We start from the raw sequence: 20,658 nt of genomic DNA, 5'->3' as shown, positions 1-20,658 counted from the left end.
CTGGAATGTTCATATTTGCAAAGTTACTGATGTGTCTGTCCTGAACAACTGCCTTCTTGGCTTTCCAGAATTCCAAGTCTCCCTTTATTTACAATTTTCTGTCTCAGGGTATATTCTGTCAGATAATGGGCAGCAGATACCTGCATGATCATATTTTTTATGTAGTAATATTGATTAAAAAGTCATTACTATACAGACAGCTGTCCTGTTCATTTAAAAGCAACATTGGGAATCATCCGTAAAATATCTTCATGTAACTTGCCTTTGTAAAGGATGAAGCATTTGTGTTTTCATTGGCGCAGTGAAAGGTGATTAGATCACACCTAATTAAAATGCAAAATTTTTACTAGCTCCTGACCAGCTCAGACCAACAGTAACTTTCCCACTGTTCGAGCATTCAATTAAAAATATTTTAAAATATCTAACATTGTTTGCATTCTTACTGTGCTTATATGGGCAATAATGACACAAGACATCAGCCTCAATTAATTTCCTCTCCTGCTCTGTGTATCTTCCATAGTAATTCTGATTTATGGTTTTGGAAACTGAATTAAACTGTAGTTAGCTATTAAAACTGTATAGCCAGAAGCAAAAATCTGATTGGTATAAGACCATATTTTATAAGCACTAGCCCACAGCTTAGAAACAATCTGGTAAAAAGTCAAAGGTTTGGAAACATGGCCAGGGAACTGCTCATTAAAAACTTTAAATGTGGTAGACCAATCAGAGTGGGTTAGAGCAGTCAGAAGCCATTGTCTGAGTTAACCATTTGGTCTATCAGTTTGACAATATGTATGTCATCACTTTATCTTAGTTGTCTTGAACTTTTAATACATGCTAAACTGTCCATAATATTCTAAGTTTCTTCGGAGCTGAGCTCTTTGCTACTTGATAAATCAGCTGAATTTAATCTGGCATGAAATGAAGTATCTTAAATGTGCAGTGTTGTGCTTCTTCCATCAAATCAACAAATACTCCAGTGTTGTGTTGACATTGGATAATCCTGTTGATTTCGTTTGAAAGGTTGCCTAGTTTTGGTTCTTTGGTTGATCAGAGACTGATGTTTGTGCCAGATTTTGTTCTGTTTGTTGAATAAAAAAATGTAGAACAGAAGACAGGAAATGAAGAACACGAATATCTGACTAGTGAGGAAAACAAGACATGACTAATGAATTCACATCAGCCACTTAATTGCCCATCAAAATAATCAGCAAAATTGTTAATATTAACTTTGTAGAAGCAGATTCAATAGACATTCATTGACATTTCTGTCTGAAATGCACCCTTCCTTTTTTCAGCTGCGACAAAGAACATTCCATTTAACTTTAATTTTGTTCTGTTTGCATAATGGCAGCAGTCTAAAATAATTTCCGATTTACCTGCATATGTATACTAAATTTCCCTAGTGTCAACAGCTATTTGATCACAGAATCATGGCAGCTGTTCTTGACAAATCATGCTGAAGTCTATCTTGAGCTGTTTAATGTGAATTTTAAATCAATCTGCTCAGTTTTATTGGTTTGTGTAGTACATGCTCTCATCAACTGTAATACCGAATCAACTTTGTAACCCATACATTATTCTGCACCCATTGACTGTCAGCTCTGAATGTTTGGAATCTGTGTAGGATTCAAGATGTGTCTGCATTAGAAGAGAACTGGGGATCACGGAAAGTGTTTTAGAAAAGAAGTTACTAATAATATTGCAGACAGCTAATACTCAAAGTCTTCTAAGTATTTTTAAATGCGATATAATCTTTTCATACTTTTTGGAAGGTCTTTGCAGAGTTGTCACTATTGTGATTGCCTGCAAATAACTATTGGGCTAGAAGAGAACCTTGCAGAAATAACTAGGCCAGTGCCTTCACTAGCTGAAAGAATATTGCACAAAGAAGTCACGAGGACATTTGCATCACTCTCTAATAAGAAGATAGACACATAAGCAGTAAAGGTGGATAGAAGCCTTTCTGTAATTTCCTTGGCAACAACTGCACGGAAGCTGTGGAAGAGGGAAGCTGTCACTGTGTATGTGGGATCTAGGAAACTTTTAACAGTTCTGTTTCTCATCTGTCTGTTCATTTAGGGATTGGCCAGAAGGAATGTTGAACATAAAATCATTAAAATTTTGAAAGTGATGGTTGGAACTGCATCTGCAGATCACAGTCCAGCCTGATAGTTTTTCTATCTATGTCAGATCTATATAAATTTCTCTAATTTTTCTCTAAATTAACTGATTTCTCCAAAATTGTGAAATTTGGTCTTCATTCAATGCTGGTCTTAAAATTTGAGCTTGATCTTGAATTATATTTATACATGGATGTCCATCTAGAAACACAGACAGCTCATTTCACTTGCGTTTCAGAGTAAGAACCTAATTTTTCAGAGTCTCTGACTATTGCCATAGACACCGGACTACCACTAACCCTTCTTATAATGCACAAAGATGAGGGGGCAGAGGGAGATTTTACAGACTGTATAACAACAGAACATGAAGCTGTAATTTACCAGCAGCTACGTAAATGTCTTTGCCTCCTTCTCAAGACATTTATTCCTTAACTGGTTCTCAGTACAATTGCAGTTCTTTCTTACTTACTCTAAACTTAATTTAAGGCAACCCATGCGCAGAGAAGCCAATCCCAGATCCTCAAGTCAGAGGTTGAAGTGACACATTTATAAAGAGTTGTTAGCCTCTGGCTGAAAAAAAAGATTTAGCTTTATTATACAGCAGTTTATAACAAATACTAAAACCCTCAAGAAGAATACTGTATCGTACTGTCTCATTGTCGTGTCTGACATTTTTATTGCACAAGTGCTTAAGGTGCTGTAGTTTTGCCAACACAAAAATTAATTCTTTCCAGTATGTCTGATGGAGGATATATAGTGAACATTTGGTAGTTTATACACTTTTACTGTGCAGTTTTGGTCTTGATTTATGCAGTCAGATTTTGTCTATTTTTCTGTAGTTTCATTTTTAAAAAAATCAGAACTCTTCACTCAATTTGGCATAAAATGTTTTGCTTCTAGTGGCAAACCCGTGCTTCCTATTCCAGTAGATGTTTCCAAGAATTAGTATTTTATATTAATTTTAGGTCTTTTTAAATCACTGCAAGCACACAAGCACATGGAATATTTGGTGTTTGCTAACTTCTCTTATATAAAATACTGATTAGAAAAACAGTATGTTACATAGCCTGAAGATCCTTACTTTCATATCACATGGTGGCCAGACACAGCAGCTGAAACCCACATTTAGTAAGGAAAACATTTTAATATAGTGAGAGTTGATAGACGTGCATCAAAGTGAAATGCTATTTTTGTAGTGATCAGCAGACTTCAGACCTCCCATGCTAATCATAAACTTTCCAGGCCAATAAAGCTAATTTGTTCTGTTACTGCTACTGGCCTCCAGCTCCCTTCCTAAAGGGGGATATTGCACTTGCTGCTAGCTAGAAAATTAGCAAAAGGCCTTCTCTTTCTCCTGTTCTTTAGGCCTGTTATGCATGTGATATTTTGGTTGGTTTATATGACATCTATGGGTGTGTCTTAGATGTACTCAGGAGAAATCAGATGAGCTACCCTATCCTTTTTTCCAGTCTTTCTCTACTGCACTGGTTATGGCAACCATATGTTCAGGCCTCATCTCCTGCTCTAAAATGTGTCCTTTATTCCTGGAAATGTTGATCTGGAAGAATTAAAGGCTTTTGTGTATTTTTCCAGGCTATCCAGATTATAACATTGTGCCAGTGTTACAACCTAGTGAATTCTACAAAGTTACATCAACCTTTTCTACATGGGTGCAGAGCGGGTATTCCAAAAGACAGATTAAAATGATAAGGGTTGCCAGGATACATCAGGCTGGTCTGGTCAGGTCCTCTGTGAATTGACAGGTAAGCTGTTCGGCAGGCTGTCAGCAGGCTGTGGTTGGACAAGATACAGACCCTAGAGGTGCTGTGCATTTGCAGTTCTCCCAGCCCCCCAAAAAAGGCAGATTTGGAAATAGCACCAGCAGAACGAAGGCCGGTGCCAAATCTCCGTACAGGTGATGGTCACAGATTGGCACCTCTGCTGGCAGAATATCAAGTCCCATGATATTTGGGTTTGGTAGAGGTATCTGTTGCTGTTTACATGTTAAATGGAGGATCCCTGAATACACTTTTCTTTTGAAGGCTAAAGAAGTTCTTTATCATCATGATTTCAGGTTGTTTCTTCAGCCTTCCCACGGCTGATAGGTGCAGTGAGCACATATTTTAATCGACTGAAGAAAGCTCTGTGCATAGCGTGTCCCTAGTAAACAGTGTAGTGTTCACCAAAGAACAGCTGAGATGCGTGTGTATGTAAGTTGGAAGGAGGAACTTGCCATCAGTTAATAGAAGAAAGTGGAATTAGTCAGAGAGAGAAGTTTAAGATTTTTATTTTTCAAAAATACTTCTGAATATCTGTTTAAACTTGGACTTGCTTGGAATTTAGTTGTAAAAGGAAAGATTATTCCATGGCCAGCTTCTGATCTACTGTAAGATAAGTTTCATGAATTTGGTTTTGCTGTGGTTTTTTTCCAAATGGAGACTTTTAGATGCATTTTTAAGTCTTCATTGCCTGTTATATGAAACGATAGGGGCTAGTCTAAAAAAATCTTAAAATAGTGCCTGCAAAAGTGTGATACAAGAGATAGGAGAAAGTAATACCAGTCTATTTTAGAAGAGTGGTGTGTTTATTCTGTTACTATTGTAGTGGGTTTAATCTTCTTAAATAGGTGGGATCATATGCTCAATTATTCCTGGGAATTTCTGTATTACTGTGTCCCCACAGACTAAGCACATGTATGTTCAGATTAAGCATCACGTGATTGATGTGAGTAGTAACAGCAGTATTAAACTGAGGGTTTGCTAAACCCTGATTGAATTTAGGGAGGAACTTCAGAATTACATGCAGAATTATCATATGTTGCATAACAAGTCTATTCTAGTATAAATTCATTAAAACTTAATTTTATGTAAAACTAAATTATTGTATTTCTTTAATAGAATTCCATCCATTTTTCTGAATGTGAAAGTAATTCAAAAGCAGCTTCCAGCTCAGAAATTTGTTGTGAATCTGTCACTTATACTGTACAAATTATGACCAAGATGGGTCCAGCATACAATATATTCAGAAGACTGACTCTTACAAAAATGTTCTCTGTAATCTTATGAAAACCAAAGTAAAAACAAAGCTACCTTAAAACCATGTTTCTCACTCTTCTGTGGACAACTCTGATCACATCTGATAAACTAGTAGCCAGTCATTATTGCACAGCAGCTGTCTGCTGTCTTTTCTTATTATGCTTTAGGAATTATATTGGTGAGTTTGGCCTCAAATTCTTAGTTACACATATAAATGCAAGAGGAAATTTTGCTTTCAGCACTTCTTTTTGGAATTTTCTTTGTCCTTTTAGTGTAAGATCCACCATACTGTAACTGGTCAAACTTTCCCGTTGGTTTTCAGTTTGTAAGAGGAATGTTAAGCATAATAGGTGTTTACTTTCTTTTGGATTTAAAACCTATATATTCTTCCAGTTAAAACAATGTGCTATACTTCTCATAATATAAACATGCTTAGAGAAGACATTTGCTGGGGAAGGGGTGTCTGAATGGTTTTTTTTCAGACATTTATTGGACAATGCCCATTACTTCTATTGTGCCCATTTAAAAAAAAAAAATTAGTTATCTAGAGTTACTCTCTGCAATGCTGCTGTGGGATGCTTGCTTATGTATTTAAGTCTGTACGTTTTTTAAATTTTTTAATTTTATGTAAAATGACTAGGTGACATCAGCAGACTTTCTTCATTTTAAAATTTGTTGGGAAAGTTATATTTTATTTCCATTCTAAACCTATACATCACTTTCTGTTCTCATGTAACTTCAGGATCTTTTCAAAATATGGCTATTGTGCAAAGGTGAAAACTAAGTACTGGTGCTGATGTTGGATTCTCCACATGGGTCTTTACTTTGAAAGCCCTGCTTACCGAAGATGTTCTTGTACTTAAATAAACCTTATGGGCAGTATAATATTGCAAGAGGAATGCGAAGGAGCATTAGTATGGCTGAGTGAGGCCCTATATGTTTTCCTTTGAAATATCTACACTGCTTGCCAAACCGCTTTGGCAGTGAATAGCATGAAGGCTAGATGTGGAATTATGTATGTGTACTGTATTCTGCTCCACAATGAAGGGAATATAGTCTGTGACTCCTACACAAATTCAAAGCCAGTGATTGAAAGTGTTAGGGAAGTAGGATAGATGTACTGAAAAACCTAACTCTTAGTCATCTCTTAATACTCGTAAAGTTGATTATGCTGTCCCTAACGGTACATATAATAGTGATCTTGTATAGGGATCTCTAGGAAATTTTTCTTTCTTCTTAGATATATCGATGGATTTCTAGATAAGGATGTAAGAATATTTAATAGGTAAAACTAAATACAGTATCTGATTTTTAATCCTTTCCAGTTACAGTTTTTTAGAGGAAAGCAAAAGCTCAGTTTTTTCTAGAACTAAAGGTTACATATTGAAATCCAGTCTTTACTAAACTCTTTCTATAGTGTCTCTAGGTTGCAAAAAATCTTCATCAGTGGCAATACATTATATGTTCTAAGAATTAGCTCACATAGAACCTGCTGATTCTACTGTGTCAATGTCACAAGACATGAAAATAAGAGAAAAATAAGCAATATGTGGCATTTAAAAGAAATGTTTCACATTTAAAGTTAATATTTACCTGTAAGACCATGCTCCAAGGAGTCAGGCTGTTTACAAATATTTGTTGGAGAAGCAGTAATTTTTATTTACCTCTAAGATATCGGCAAAGTATCTGTTTTGTTATCCGATAGTAGCAATCAAGCTGAGAGAACATGAGCAAATAGGGACTAATAAAGGGTACTACAGAGGAATCTACTTGAAAATGACATCAGAGAAAAAGATAGCTGAGAACATGGAGGTGAAGGATTGGAAAAGCTGAAAAAAGTACCTGGATCATACTGCATTTAGATTAACATTGATCAGTTTGATGTAAAAGCAGTGCTTGGAGAGTTGAAAGAATGAAATTTTATGTCTTTTTAAAGTAAATGCTTAGTCTTCTATGATAATACTTCATAATAAATACTTTAATTCACAGATTAATACTTGACTTAATCTTTGTCTATTTTGGCTTTGGATAAGTAGTCATTAGTGATCCATGGCAGATTGAATTTGTGTAATGCCATTTACCATCATATTTTAGCACGTATATTAAAGTATTCTCTTGATCTACTTGCACATAATGCATTTAGAAATTTGAAACAATACATATTTTGTATGAACTATACTTCTATTCTAGCAGATTGTGTAGAATTTTGCAATGTGAGTTATGTATGAAACATTTCATAACAGAGAGGAATATCACTCATTTTCGGTAAAAAGAAAGAAGGGGAAAATCTGTCTGTGGTACAATAGAAATTAAAGAAATGGTTACTGATATTGAAAGAGAAGCGAACAATCTCCAGTCAATCTCACCTTTTCTGGTTAAATATAAATTAACTAAGACACTGTAAGATCATTACTTACTTTGCAGTCTTGAGGACACACAAAAAATGAAGATTCTACACCTAACAGTTCAAAACATTATTTGAATATTTGTTATTGTGTGTGGGTAACAACATGCTGAAAACCTTATTATTGCACTTTATTTGGTGTATTTCCTTTGAAAGGGATAAAATGACTGTACTTAATTGTCAGCTAGCTTCTAAAGCAAGTAATGGCAAATCTGCAAATTTACATAGAGAAAATAAACCTGCCAGATTAGAAATGGTGTCAGTTTTTTCCGGTTTTGTTTGCTTATTTGTAGTTTGGGGAATTTATGTATCTGTGTATGCTTTTTCCAGATGACAAGTATTAATAATAAATAGCATTCTCCATGCAGCTGTCTAGTATCATGGAAAGCTCTTAGTTTGATCTTCAAGTGGTTTTCACATACATCAGCAGAGTAGCTGTGGTATTAGTCATATTTACCATCCTTCACCAGCCTACGTTATTTGGTTGCTATGTATCTTTGAGTAATTATTTTTTAAATTAATGGACAGACTGCTGGTATGAATGGTGACTTGATGGTTAGATTACTCACCTTTGACTGCAGGAGAACATTTAAAAGAAAATTCAGTGATGTGTTACACCACAGGTTTACTTGTTAATATGCAGGCCCCTGGGTACCAGAAAATCTCAGTTGAAGATAGCAAAATAAATTACTTTTTTTGAGATGTGTTTTTTTCTGGAATCTCTTTAGTCTGATGAGGTGAAGTTTGAAACATCTGCAGTGTTTTAAGGTCATCAGTAATTGGATCGATCAGCGGCTTTGGAAGAATCCTAATACTTACACATTGTGAATTAAGATGGCATCTTCTTTCCTATTGGAGCATGATTGTAATGCACACCTGGTTAGTGCATATTGGTGATTCTGAATAGTGGTCATTAATTGCAGGTTAAAGTCACATGGACAAATTCCCATCACTAACAGTTTGGACCATATCCATTAGACCAGGACACTAGAAATCTGGATGTTCTGATGAAGTTCATGAATTCTCTTGGGAAGTTTTCTTTTAACTGCTGAAATTTAATAGTTAATTTAATAACTCTGTTGGCATAACCTGGAGATCTGTATTGTAGGATGATTGTGTCCTTTTGATGGCTTGAGAAATCCATCTCCAGCTTTCCCAAGTGTAATGATAATGTGGGTATTATGTGACACTATTTTCTGCCAGAGTTTCTTTTCTATGGAAAGTATCACTAAATTCATTATTTTTCAAGAGTCATTTTTCCTTACAGTAATCTCCATGGTGAAATGAGCAAGCTAAACAGCATCTCAAAAAACTCCAAACAAAAAAAGATGGGAGAAATATATTTTTAATATGTATATTATTTTGTAACTGGTTTGGATGCTTGCACTAATCCCTTCACAGCATACCTAAACTGCAGTGATAAGTGGCTTGCAAAATACATGGGAAAAAGGCAAGTCAAGTTCAAACTAAATATGCTACCAACAGAACAGCAGGGTTACAATGCTACTAGGAAAATAACTAACAGGTGAGTACCATTACTTGTTTCATTGAATGAGAGATAGAATGTGGAGCTGTGTATAAAAATAAGGAGAACTGGGAAATAGTTCATTGTGAGAGTCTTCCCTGAAACAGTGGATGAAATATATTTTAAGACATGATCCATACAAATATGAAGTTAATGTATTGAAAAGACTTGGAACTGTGCAGGAAATCTTCAGAAGGAAATATTCCTTCCACATTGAAGGAATATTCTGTGGTTTTGTTCACTTGATTTTTGCTGGAATTCTGATTGTTTTCCAGCCGTGTGATGGTGTTGGCTGCACAGATGTGCTTTTACAACCAGATTTCTCCAACAGTCAAGTTTTATGTCTCTCTGTGGGCCTTTAAGATTAGAACTGGTGTTATTGCTAGCTTTAACCCATGTAGACAGTCTGAGTATGGGGATAAAGTAATCAGCACCATTTGCGTCTTTCAAAATATACGTAGAGAATGTTTCCTCACTTCCTTTGTTCTATGTGGCCTTTCAAGTTCTTTTTTTTCCCCCTTATTATTCATATTATATTTATTTACACTGTGTTGTCAGCAAACGGTATTTCCAGATTTTGTGTCATTATGTGTAGATTTTACACTGTATGCTGTAGGTTTGGCTGTGTAGTGAATAATTATACGTAACCGCTTAAAAACAAAATGGCATGTTAACTCACTTTTTAAGAAAGGTTTTCAGAGTATCCGGCTATTTCATCCAGTCATTTTGGCCTTGACTCTCCTCCTTATATAGTAGAGAAGCGTTCCTGAATTTAGGCATGCCATTTTTCCCATGAGAACATTTGACATTACTGAACTTGTTTCAGTTGTCTATTTCAGGAAGACAAATTTCAAGTTAAATTTTACTGGACATGCTCTGAGTACTCTGAGGCTTATCAGCTGTTTATACAAGAATTTATCAGTTTTGTGAGTTGCTCTTATGTAAATTACATACTTGAGACACAAGAATGCACAATTATGTTAAGATCCTTGTTATCTAGTTTGAGCTGCGTATGAATTTTCAGAATTGACAGGCTTGACAGGTGAGCCCAGGCAAAACTCCTGAAGTTCAACAAGGCCAAGTGCAAGGTCCTGCCCATGGGTCAGGGCAATCCCAAGGACAAATACAGGCTGGGTGAGGAGTGGATTGAGAGCAGCTCTGCTGAGAAGGACTTGGGAGTGTTGGTAGATGGAAAACTGACTATGACCCAGCAATGTGTGCTCACAGCCCAGAAAGCCAACAGTATCCTGGGCTGCATCAAGACAAGTGTGGCCAGCAGGTACAGGGAGGGGATTCTCCTCCTCTGCTCCGCTCTTGTGAGACCCCCCAAGAGGTCCAGAGGAGGGCATGAAAATGATCAGGGGCTGGAGCACCTCCCCTGTGAGGACAGGCTGAGAGATTTGGGGGGGTTCAGCTGGAGAAGAGATGGCTCCGGGGAGACCTTAGAGCGGCCTCCCAGGACTGAAAGGGGCTACAGGAAAGGTGGGGAGGGACTCTTGATCAGGGGGTGTAGGGATAGGACAAGGGGGAACAGTTTTAAACTGAAAGAGGGGAGATTCAGATTAGATCTGAGGAAGAAATTCTTCCCTGTGAGGGGGGTGAGGCCCTGGCACAGGTTGCCCAGAGCAGCTGTGGCTGCCCCCTCCCTGGCAGGGTTCAAGGCCAGGTTGGACGGGGCTTTGGGCAACCTGGGCTAGTGGAAGGTGTCCCTGCCCGGGGCAGGGGGGTGGGACTAGGTGATCTTTAAGGTCCCTTCCATCCCAAACCATTCTGTGATTCTATGTATAGGACATGTAGCTCAAGATTTAACATAATCTATAGCTGTATGTTTCCAATTTCCTGTGTTGCAGGAATCAACCACGCACAAGAATTTGCCATTTACTCTTTGTAAATGGAATGCATGATTGCAAGACACCTGGAAAACAAGAGTAATGTCCAAGGTATCTGCTCTACCTGTGTGCTTCCCAAATCTTGAAGCATGTGGGACCACTGTCCAGACCCTAGACAGCTGGAAAACTCCAGATATGCTGATAGTTCATTTGGTTCTAATGGGGAACATGTGTTTAATGTGATTGCTTTAAAAACAAGCACATTTATAAGATAAACTGTCAAAAAATTCTATTATGTAAGCAATTGAATTTCCCCAGAATTTTGTTTTCATCAAGACAGTAAAGATACACAGTTCCTCTTTAATTAAAAAGAGTTAATTCATTTTTTTGTAGGGTATACATCTGCAGAGAAAGAGAAGCCTTGTTCTTGTATTGCAGCTATGCTTCTAATTTGTACCTAATTTGCACCAGCAGTGTAACTGATCTGTTGGTGCTGTGCGTTCTTGACCTGGCATGGACCCCCAGTGATGAAAAATGAGCCTTTAGTCTAGGTAGATTTTGAGCTAGGCTAGTGTTAATTCTTTTAATTTCCAGTCCAATTAAGGGCAGGTTGTATGCGATAGTATGCTTAGATCAGACAGTTTTAGGGAAGAGATAGTGAATTGGGAAGATGGAATCAAACAGAACATTGAAGAGATTTTGGGAAGGAATAAATGCATCTTTGGCTCCAGGAGTTTTGTAACTAGATGGGAAAAGGTGGGATGTGATTTCTGCCCAAAGCATAAATTACATTACTGTGAGATTAGTTCTGTCTGCTCACTTCAGATATCTGGGTTGTGTAATGAAATTACTTTGGAAATCTTCCTGTTCTTTCTTCCTGTATTTGGTTTCAGGATGAGTGCTTAATCCAGTGTGTTTTGATCAGTATTGCAATGAAATCTAAAGTCTTCAACCAAGTGTATACCTTTCCTTTGACAACACAACAGCTGATTTTTTCTGTCAGAAGAAGAGAGGAGAAACCTGGTATTCCCATAAACTACAGAAAATACAATTTGATCATGAATACAAGTCTTCCAAGATTTATTTCCTCTCTTCTTTTGGATCTGAAGTAAGCTCTGGTTCGGTGCCTCTGTGATACAGAGGACAGAGGAGCCTGTGCTGCAAATTGGCCTTGGCTCTGGTGCTCCAGCTGTATGACTCCTGCTCTGATGTTTACTTTCTTTTGTTAGGAGGAATGCTGATCTAGTCCTGTCCCCTAAATAATGTGCATAATACGTGCAGAACTGGCTCCTTTCTCAAGGTTACCTCTATTTCAGGACTGTTTATCTGCTGCCTGACAATGGTCTCTTACCTTCTTGTTTTTGCTTAGCTGATTTTAGGGTTGCTAGCCCTGTATACAGATGGTTAGAAATGTGCATTTTGGCATAGGCACAGACTTTTCAGGGTGCCGATTATGCTCATCAGCCTTAATGGCCCTGACCAGCTTCACCTTGCTATGTCTCCCCGCATACCTCTTCTCATGGGACCAGTAGTCACGTTTCAATTCAGCCCTGGGCTTTCAGTCCCTGCTTGAGCTACCTTGGAGGCATTCCTCTCTCCAGCTCCGCCACAGCCATGCATGCATCTGGCCAGGAACCCTGCTGCTTTGCACTTCTTGGCTTGACCTTGGACCTGCCTTGTCACCACAGACTTGTTCAGTGATCTTCACTCTTGTTTGACCCTGACTGCCACTCCTCAATCTGTCCTGCTCTGTCTTGTGGTGGCAATGGGATGGAGGCCTAGCCAGGAAGGCACCTGCTTTGCAGCCCTTGTTGGCATGCTTGACACCTGTGTCCCCATCCCTTTAGGGAGCAGTCAGCTGTCACTGCTCCCTGACAGAGTTTTTGAAGGTTGACTGATACTGTTTTACTGCTTTAGTTAAGTAGTAAGCATGAAAACATGTTGGCCAGCTTTTGCAGGGCTTTCTTTTCATCTTTAGTTGGCAAGAGATGATGCTCATTTCTTGCAAGTGTAGGTGTTTACCGTAGTGTTCTTTACACATTTCCTACCTGCAGATTGGACTAGTATGTGCTATAGTTGATCCCCTCTTGGGGGACACTCACATTGATTTTCAAAGTTCTTTCTAAATCTGTCTTCCCCAGCCTAAAAGAATATCATTATGGCTTTGAGATTTCTACTGATGTAGAAAATTACAGAACAGATAAAGCATATGCATGAAAACACCTTCTACAAGGGCTTCCTCCTCTGAATGAATTTCAAGAATATTTCCAAGCAAAACTGAAAATTATGATTACATTTGAAATCTTAACTGTTTAATTTTCTCTTGGAGACAGCTTGTTACCATCATTTTATGATGGCATGCTTGATGTAGCTGTCCTTTGCCAGTTGTACGATGGGAAAATGTGTTAGTGCTAAAATCTAGTTTTAATGTATTGCAGTTTTAGACCTGAAAAAAGACTCTACTTTATAATTCTGATTTCACAGGAGGATTCATAGCATAGATCATGGTCTTTTATGTCATGTAGTTTGCAGCTTTTTTGCCAGGACCTCTGTTTGTTTTTGTAATTAAAAATAAATATACTTCCATGATCTAGAGGCCTCAAGTTTTCCCTTATTGTATCTTTAAAATATTACCTACAAGTAGAGTTAGAAGTATCAGCCTTTATCCCTCATGAAGAAGTGAAAGATTTGAAAATACCATGAATCACATTTACACTTAGAATATTTTCTCTAGGAGGAGGCTTACTTGTCACAAGAAATACACATGCATTATTTGTGTAATTATAATTGGTTTAGTTAAAGATTATTTAAAGCTTTTTTGGGGGATTTTTTTTTTTTTTTTTAAAGGACTACAGGCCTAGTCCAATTTCCTGTTTTAGGTAAAGTATCCAAATACAGCAGTGGTACCAAGTAGTTCATTTCCGGTTTTGTGGTAGGTGTGAAGGAACTGGGTAAAATATTTTAAAGGGTAAGGCATGCTTTTTCTTTCAGTTCCTATTTTTAGGTGTCTGCTCATTTGCTACACTTCAACATGAAACACAGATCAAATGCCTTATGTGAAACTAGTGAGATGGGAAATAGTTTTCTAGACATGTGTGTCTGTTTCTCATGCATACAAAGAAAGAGATTAAATATAATCCATCGAAGAACTCTTTTCCTTTTAGTTTCACCATTTTTTTTTGTGTATAGGAAGAGGTAGAAGACAGCATAATACTGGATTGTGTGTTATGAAAATAGGTAAGAAAATAATATCAAAATAAAGTGTGAGAAGGACCAGAATATGGTGCTAAAAATCTTAATGCCTTAGTAGGAAAACAAAAGACATTGATTTGAACAAATGCAGAGAGAAAAATTTTTGTTGCAATATGAATGGTATTCATAAAAATTAGAAGTTCAAAGTATAGTGTCCACTTGTTCTGTAGTCAAAATGTAGTGTTGGGCAGAGGAAGGAATGCCTCATAAATGTCATTTTATTCTACTTGCACTATGCAACTACTGTCTGGGGAGGCAAAGAAGTGCTTTGAGAACTTGGGATATAAACCAGAATTCTATCATCAAAATACAGAAAATTGGAATATGGCCATGAAAAATATGCATTCTATCTCAGCCCTGGGCAGGTGACAACCAAGGGTCTTTTCCTCCCTCTAGCACACTCTAATGCCAGAAAAGAGAAAGGGATAATAGATTTAGTACTGAAGGAAAGATTCAAGATGATAAATCAGTTTGAGGTTAATACTCAGCTCTTTGAAGGTGGACCTTTTCAGTAAAGTCTGGCTTTGTAATCAAAAGTCTGAGCTTTAAGAAGTGAAGAGTAGGGAGAAGAGGAAGGAAATGGTCAGATTTCCTTTTCAGGGTTTGAGTGTAGATTAAAAGCACCATGCACTGCCAGTACCAGAGTAGTAAGAGGAGGAAAAGAAGATGACCACGAAGACTAACATGTTATTACTGAAGTAACTGACAAGCTTCCAGTGACATACGGTAAGCTGGGCTGACGTAATTATATACAAATGCCTATTTGAAGCTGACTTTGCAATAATACCACTTTAATGGTGTACTTTCTAAACTGATCTGATCAGATCTCTTATTTCCTCACAACAAAGAAACAAAAATATGAGAAACAAGTGGAAAAATGAGGACTGTTCAGTTTAGAAAGGGAAACAAACAGGAATAGAAGTTAAAGGTAAGTTCGAAAGTGGTTAACTAATAGAAGCTTTAGTAAGGATGCAAAGCAACTGTATGGAATAATTTATTAAAAACTCTTTAAAGGTCTTTTTTTCCACAGCATCCCTTTGTCTTTTCCATAACTGTACAGTGGGATTAAAAAATGATTAGACATACAAATAGGTAAGAATATGCCTAGCTTTTTTGATAACAGTGGAAGACATGCTGCCCCATGCAACCAATCAATATTTCAGTGTTGGAAAGAATTCTTTAATGGGCATAACTATTCTCTTAAAGGTTTCCTTGGACAAGAAATTATGTGAAGTCAGCTGCTTTCTTAATAAAAGATTTGAGCAAAAGGGTACGAATAAGACATTGGGAGTTACTTGGAAAAGTGTTATTATCTAAAATACTTTAATTGAGTTAAAACTTCAACCAAGAAAAAATGCTGAGATGCACTGAAATAGGTGTAAGGCTCTGGGTCTTGTTTCCTCCAAGGTGCTCAGTGTCTGGGGTTGCTCTCATAGGGCTCCATACACTTAACCTTTAGGCTGTAATATATAGCTCAAACTTTGATTTCCTTCCCAAGCCATGTAGGTTTTGATTTGTTAAATGGCTTGTATAAAAGTCCAAATACTCCTTCTTGGTCCTTCTTGTACCTATTGTTACTTCATCTGTTCTTGATCAACCAAGATAGAGATACTGATGAAATGCAGATCCAGTGTGAGTATGAGCATGCCTCTCAAAAGGACTGCAATAGCAAGTAGAAATATTTTAACTATAGAGGGAGAGAATCTCTTGCGCTCTTTCTTCACCCTCTCTGGCCAGTGAAATGCAGAAACGAGTGAAGTGGATGTAAAAGTGTCCATGGCAGTGAAGAAATCCCTTTGTGGTTCAGCTGCAGTATTTCCTGAATCCAAGAAGGCAGGGCAGTGAGCAGCATTTTTCTGCATGCATCCTCCTCAGTGCATTGTTTTGTCTTCAAGGAAAGTACATTCTTTCTGCAGTCTAAATTCCCTGCCTGCTCAGAGACAAACAAGGGGTGGCAAAAGACTTCTTTATTTCAAGTATTTAATTAAACACCTTTTTTTTTCCCAAGAAAAATTTATAGAAGAAATTTTGAGTGGCGTTTTATGGCTTCTGTCTCTCAGTACTTCAGGCTAAAGGACAGCAGTGATTTATTCTGACTTTAAAATATCTGAAAAATAAATTCAGAAGGTAATGTTTCCTAGAAAAAATGAAATGGGGTAATTATTGGAAATGCTTGTCTGACAACTTTAAATATGGCAGCCATTTTATACATGAGTTTCTCTGTTAAACTTCTGTTCCTTTTTTTTTTTTTTGTAAGTAAACTGTAGATCATTAACTGGGGAAGATGACCAAATTAAACATAGTAGAATTTCCACTTGTTTTTTATTTTGTTATTCATCAGCATCTCGTGTAATTTGTACTAATTTGTAGTAAATTTTTTCTTCTCTGTTAAATTTTTACATGGAACATTGAAATAAAAACCCACCACCTTTTTAAAAATAATAATAGAATATGCAGTGTCTACTTAATTTGCTTTTCCTGTTAGTGATTCCAGGAAGATGATGTCTGGCCAAAGTAAATCAACAGAATGCTATTTTAAATACTTGTTTTAAGAAACAGTTGAAGGGCTTATGGGTCATGCTGTAGCAGCAGACTTGTTTCAGTCTTTTTCTTTCTTTTAAATAGTTCATCAGTTTACATGCTTCAGCTGAGTACCAGCAGATGTTCCAGTCAACCCTGTTTCCTCCCAAATTCAGTAGCACTGATGTTGCATCAGTAGTGACAAAATGTGAATTAGAATAATGATTTTCACTTGTTTGTATTAATACTTTGAAATACACAGAAATTGTCATGGTCTTGTTCTAAAGTAATTCAATCTGAAATATGTAGTTATATTTCATGTTATCTTGCTTTAAGAGTTTCAAAGTTAAGCTCTATAAAAGTTAAAGCTGTAGGAAGTAGAAAGGAAGTCTTTAAAATGTTGCTTTGACTCATGTTTTCTCTTACTATTATTTTTATATTTGGAATTTGGTCAACTTCCTAAGCAAATATACCTTTAGCAGAAAGAACTAACTGTGAGTGATTTTACCTGAGCATAGTGTTCATGATTTCACGTAGAATTACAGAAGAGCTGAGAGACCTGGAAGAGAAATTGCTTGCTTTGCTAAGTTTAACAAACTTGTCCATGTTTGGAATTGCCCCGGAGGTAGCTAGTAAGCAAACTTCTTAAACTGATTGATATTTACAAACCCCTTGAGACTGCCAGTTAATTTGCTCATAGATGAAAGTCAGTACTTCTAAAATGAGAACTACACTATCCAAAGATCCATTGTGTATTTTGTGTATTTTGATTTCTGAGAGTGAGAGATAGGAACTTTCCTCAAAAGAGTCTGATGTCCGTTTTAAAATATATATAGTTTTTTTATTTTCTATTTAAATTATATACCTAAAATAGTTACGGTATTATTTTCCTAGGTTTATATGTTTCTAAGTAAAAGCAACAATGCTTTTGTGTTGAAGGTAGAGATACTCTATTTCTTCCATTTTACTATTGCAAGGTGTTTTGGCTTCTTTATCTGCTAGTGCAAAACTTAGTATCGGAAATAGCTATTCAGTCGTAAACTGATTTTTTTTTATTGCACCAATAGTTCTGTAATCTCTAGTGTAGTGATTGTTGAGATTCGCAGAGAAACTCTGATCTAGGTTGTAGCACTGCAAGTTTGGCATGGTGTTAAATTTCAAGTTACTTTGTGCTGCAAAGAAAGGCTGTGGTTGCGAACATGCACAGTTCCATCCAGTTCAGTGGGATAAAGCTTGAAAGTGTAGCAGCAGGTACAGACAGATCTCATCTTAACATGGAGAACAGAACACCAGCTTCTGGATTTCAGGGAATTCTGCCTGTACGTTTTTGTAGAGGAAAACTTAAGTGCATATGGAAAGAATTAGTTATATGACTTATTAAATGGGAATGTAGTACAGTTTTCTGTGCTCAGAAACTCAGCCTAATAATATTCAGTTAGACTTTGATAAGGCTTTTTTATTATTTACAGAGGATATACTGCTTTCTGCAATGATCAGCAGAGAGAAGACTAACACCACAGTAACTCCTAATTTTTTAATTTTGCTTTTCTTCCTGCCATTAAAAAAGAGAATTGCCAGTTTTGTGCCTATGCCATATGTTTATTCACAAACATTTAGTTTACTTTGTGAAGAACTGCAGAAAAAGGCAAAGCTTCATTTTATGGAAACAGTAGTCAATCTGCATGAAGGAGTTTTCATCACTGGAGTTTTTGTTACACACTGCACCATCTGAAATGGTGTATTCTTTTAAAACTTTTTCAGGCACTGAAACTGTAGTTTTAAGTATCATAGTTGGAGCTCTCACGTTGGAAGTGTTTTGAACTCTGGTTTAGTTGGCAGTTTGCTCACTATCGTTTTTCCTTTTGTGGTACATCTAGATATTTAAAAAAATATATGGAAGGACAGGCTGGCTTCCTGACAGGGTTTTGATGGAAAATTTCCTTGGGTTTATTTGGCTTTACATTTTCAGTCTGGACACTTTGCCATAGGGAACCACTGTACAAAGTACCTGTAATGGCAGCTCTACATTTAGCTGTCAGCACAATGGTATAATCTGCAAACCTTCAGCTTGTCTTAAAAAGGGGGAAAATGCTTCTTTCATTTAGGTCTTGAAGGGAGGTGTTGTATTTGAGAGGTCAACATAGTAGTAGAGAGTTCTGGATTATTTTTGTCAGAAAGCACCATTAAGGTTGTAGTATCAAGTTTTCAAAAACTGCAGGTTTGGCTCTCAGTCACCATTCTTACAACTCTGTGGCTGGCTGCCTGTGATCATTCAGATCATTCAGAAGAGCCACTCACGAGCTCCATACTGAAACTCTCACTCTGGCTTTTTAAATCTTCTTAAGCTTGTAGTGTTTGCTCAAGGGGAATCAGCTAAAAGGCACTCTTCTGCCACTGAGACCCCTAGTCCTGCTTGGCCTACACTGCATTGCTTCCTACCTGCGTGCCCTCACCGAACACAGTGCTAGCAGGTGTTGGCACTAACACTGCCAGAACCATGGTGCTGCAAGGCTGCCTAACAGGGGAAGAAGAGTTTGACCTGTAACGGTTGTCTGCTGATTTGAGAGGCTAAAAAGGACAGGTTTTTCTGTAGCTATAGAAGGCAGCATTGTGAATCCCATTAGGCAGGAGAAGAGATAGTACTCTTTATCGACAATAGTAGTAGTCTGTGAAAGGGAAGGCCTGAGAGGGATGAGGTGCAGTGTCAGTGATGTCTGGTTAATACAGGTCAGATTTTACTGTGCTGGAGAACCAGATATCCAGACTCAAACACAGCAGAATTCAGACTTCCAGCAACAGTAAGAATGCTAATTTTCTATCCTGGTGTAGGAGTTTGATTGTATTTAATTGCAATTCTGAAAGCTCTCTTAATACATTGTATTCTGTTGTTATTTGTTTGAATATTTAAAAAAAAAGAGGGAAAAGATTTGTATCTTTTACCTCTCATAGCAGAGGAAAAGAATGGTTGGTAAAGCTAGTTTAAAATAGGGTGAGGAGTGTGACATCTTCAGCTGAGTATACAAAGCTTACCAAATTGCAAAAAGAAATCTGATACATAGTAATGGTGTGGTTCTCAATTTCACCAAAATTTTTCCTTCCCACTTTCTAAAATCTTGAGATATTTTAAAATACCTGTACTCTTGAGTTCACATGGTTTACTGTCTGACATATGAGACCAGGTTATTCTTGGGTCATATTTATGAGATTTCCCCTGCAACCATAAGGATGAGAAATATGTATTTACATGAAAGATGAGAATATAGTGTGATTTCTTGACTTCAGGAGTTGGAATTTTAAGAAAGATATAACCTCTCACATTCCCATGATAAATAGTTATCTTCTTCTAACTTTGCTATTGTCTATTTTAAAAGATGAGAAAGGGAAGGAAAGGAATAGAGGATCGGAGTGTCCTGTATGTGTTAGAACACAGTTTTTCTTTCCTGTGGTTGAATGTGATAGATCACTGGGGTTCAAAACTTCTTTTATGTTCTGTATTTTCATGTTGCTTAGTTTACCTTAAGGAAATGCCTATTGCATAGTGATTACAGTTGGACATGCTCACCTAAAGGGAAGCTCTCCAACTTTTATAGCTCTGTTTGCAACTTTGTTCATTTGTGGGACACTCAGTGGTCTGCATGCGAGATGTTGTAAATCAGCTCTGTATCAGGCTTTCAATATTGCTTTATTCTCTACTTGAGAAACAGGTCTTACTCATCTTCTAAAAGATTTTATTTTGAAAGGCTTGCACTTCTGCTTGCTTGGTCAAAGCAAATCAAAAATCAAAATTTCTTTTAGTGAGCTATAATATGAAAAAGAAAGAGAGATTACAGCCATATCCTGCTCCAGGATTATCCTTAAGGATGGGAGTCCAGTTCAGGAAGCACTTGTGACATTCTTGAGAGCAAATGGACACTTGGGTTCCCAGTGGGCCAGGAGTGAGAGCTAGCAGATTCTGAGTCCCTGGCAGGAT

At 37.1% G+C, this 20,658-nt stretch overlaps 1 protein-coding gene across 1 annotated transcript in view; it reads left to right on the top strand.

The window, feature by feature from the left end:
* Positions 1–20,658, top strand: part of THSD4 (thrombospondin type 1 domain containing 4) — a 329,112-nt gene that overhangs the window by 171,515 nt on the left and 136,939 nt on the right. The gene's annotated exons all lie outside the window — the stretch shown is intronic.

This window comes from Athene noctua, chromosome 13, assembly GCF_965140245.1.
Source record: "Athene noctua chromosome 13, bAthNoc1.hap1.1, whole genome shotgun sequence".
NCBI lineage: Eukaryota > Metazoa > Chordata > Aves > Strigiformes > Strigidae > Athene > Athene noctua.
This window is presented reverse-complemented; position numbering and strand designations above follow the sequence as displayed.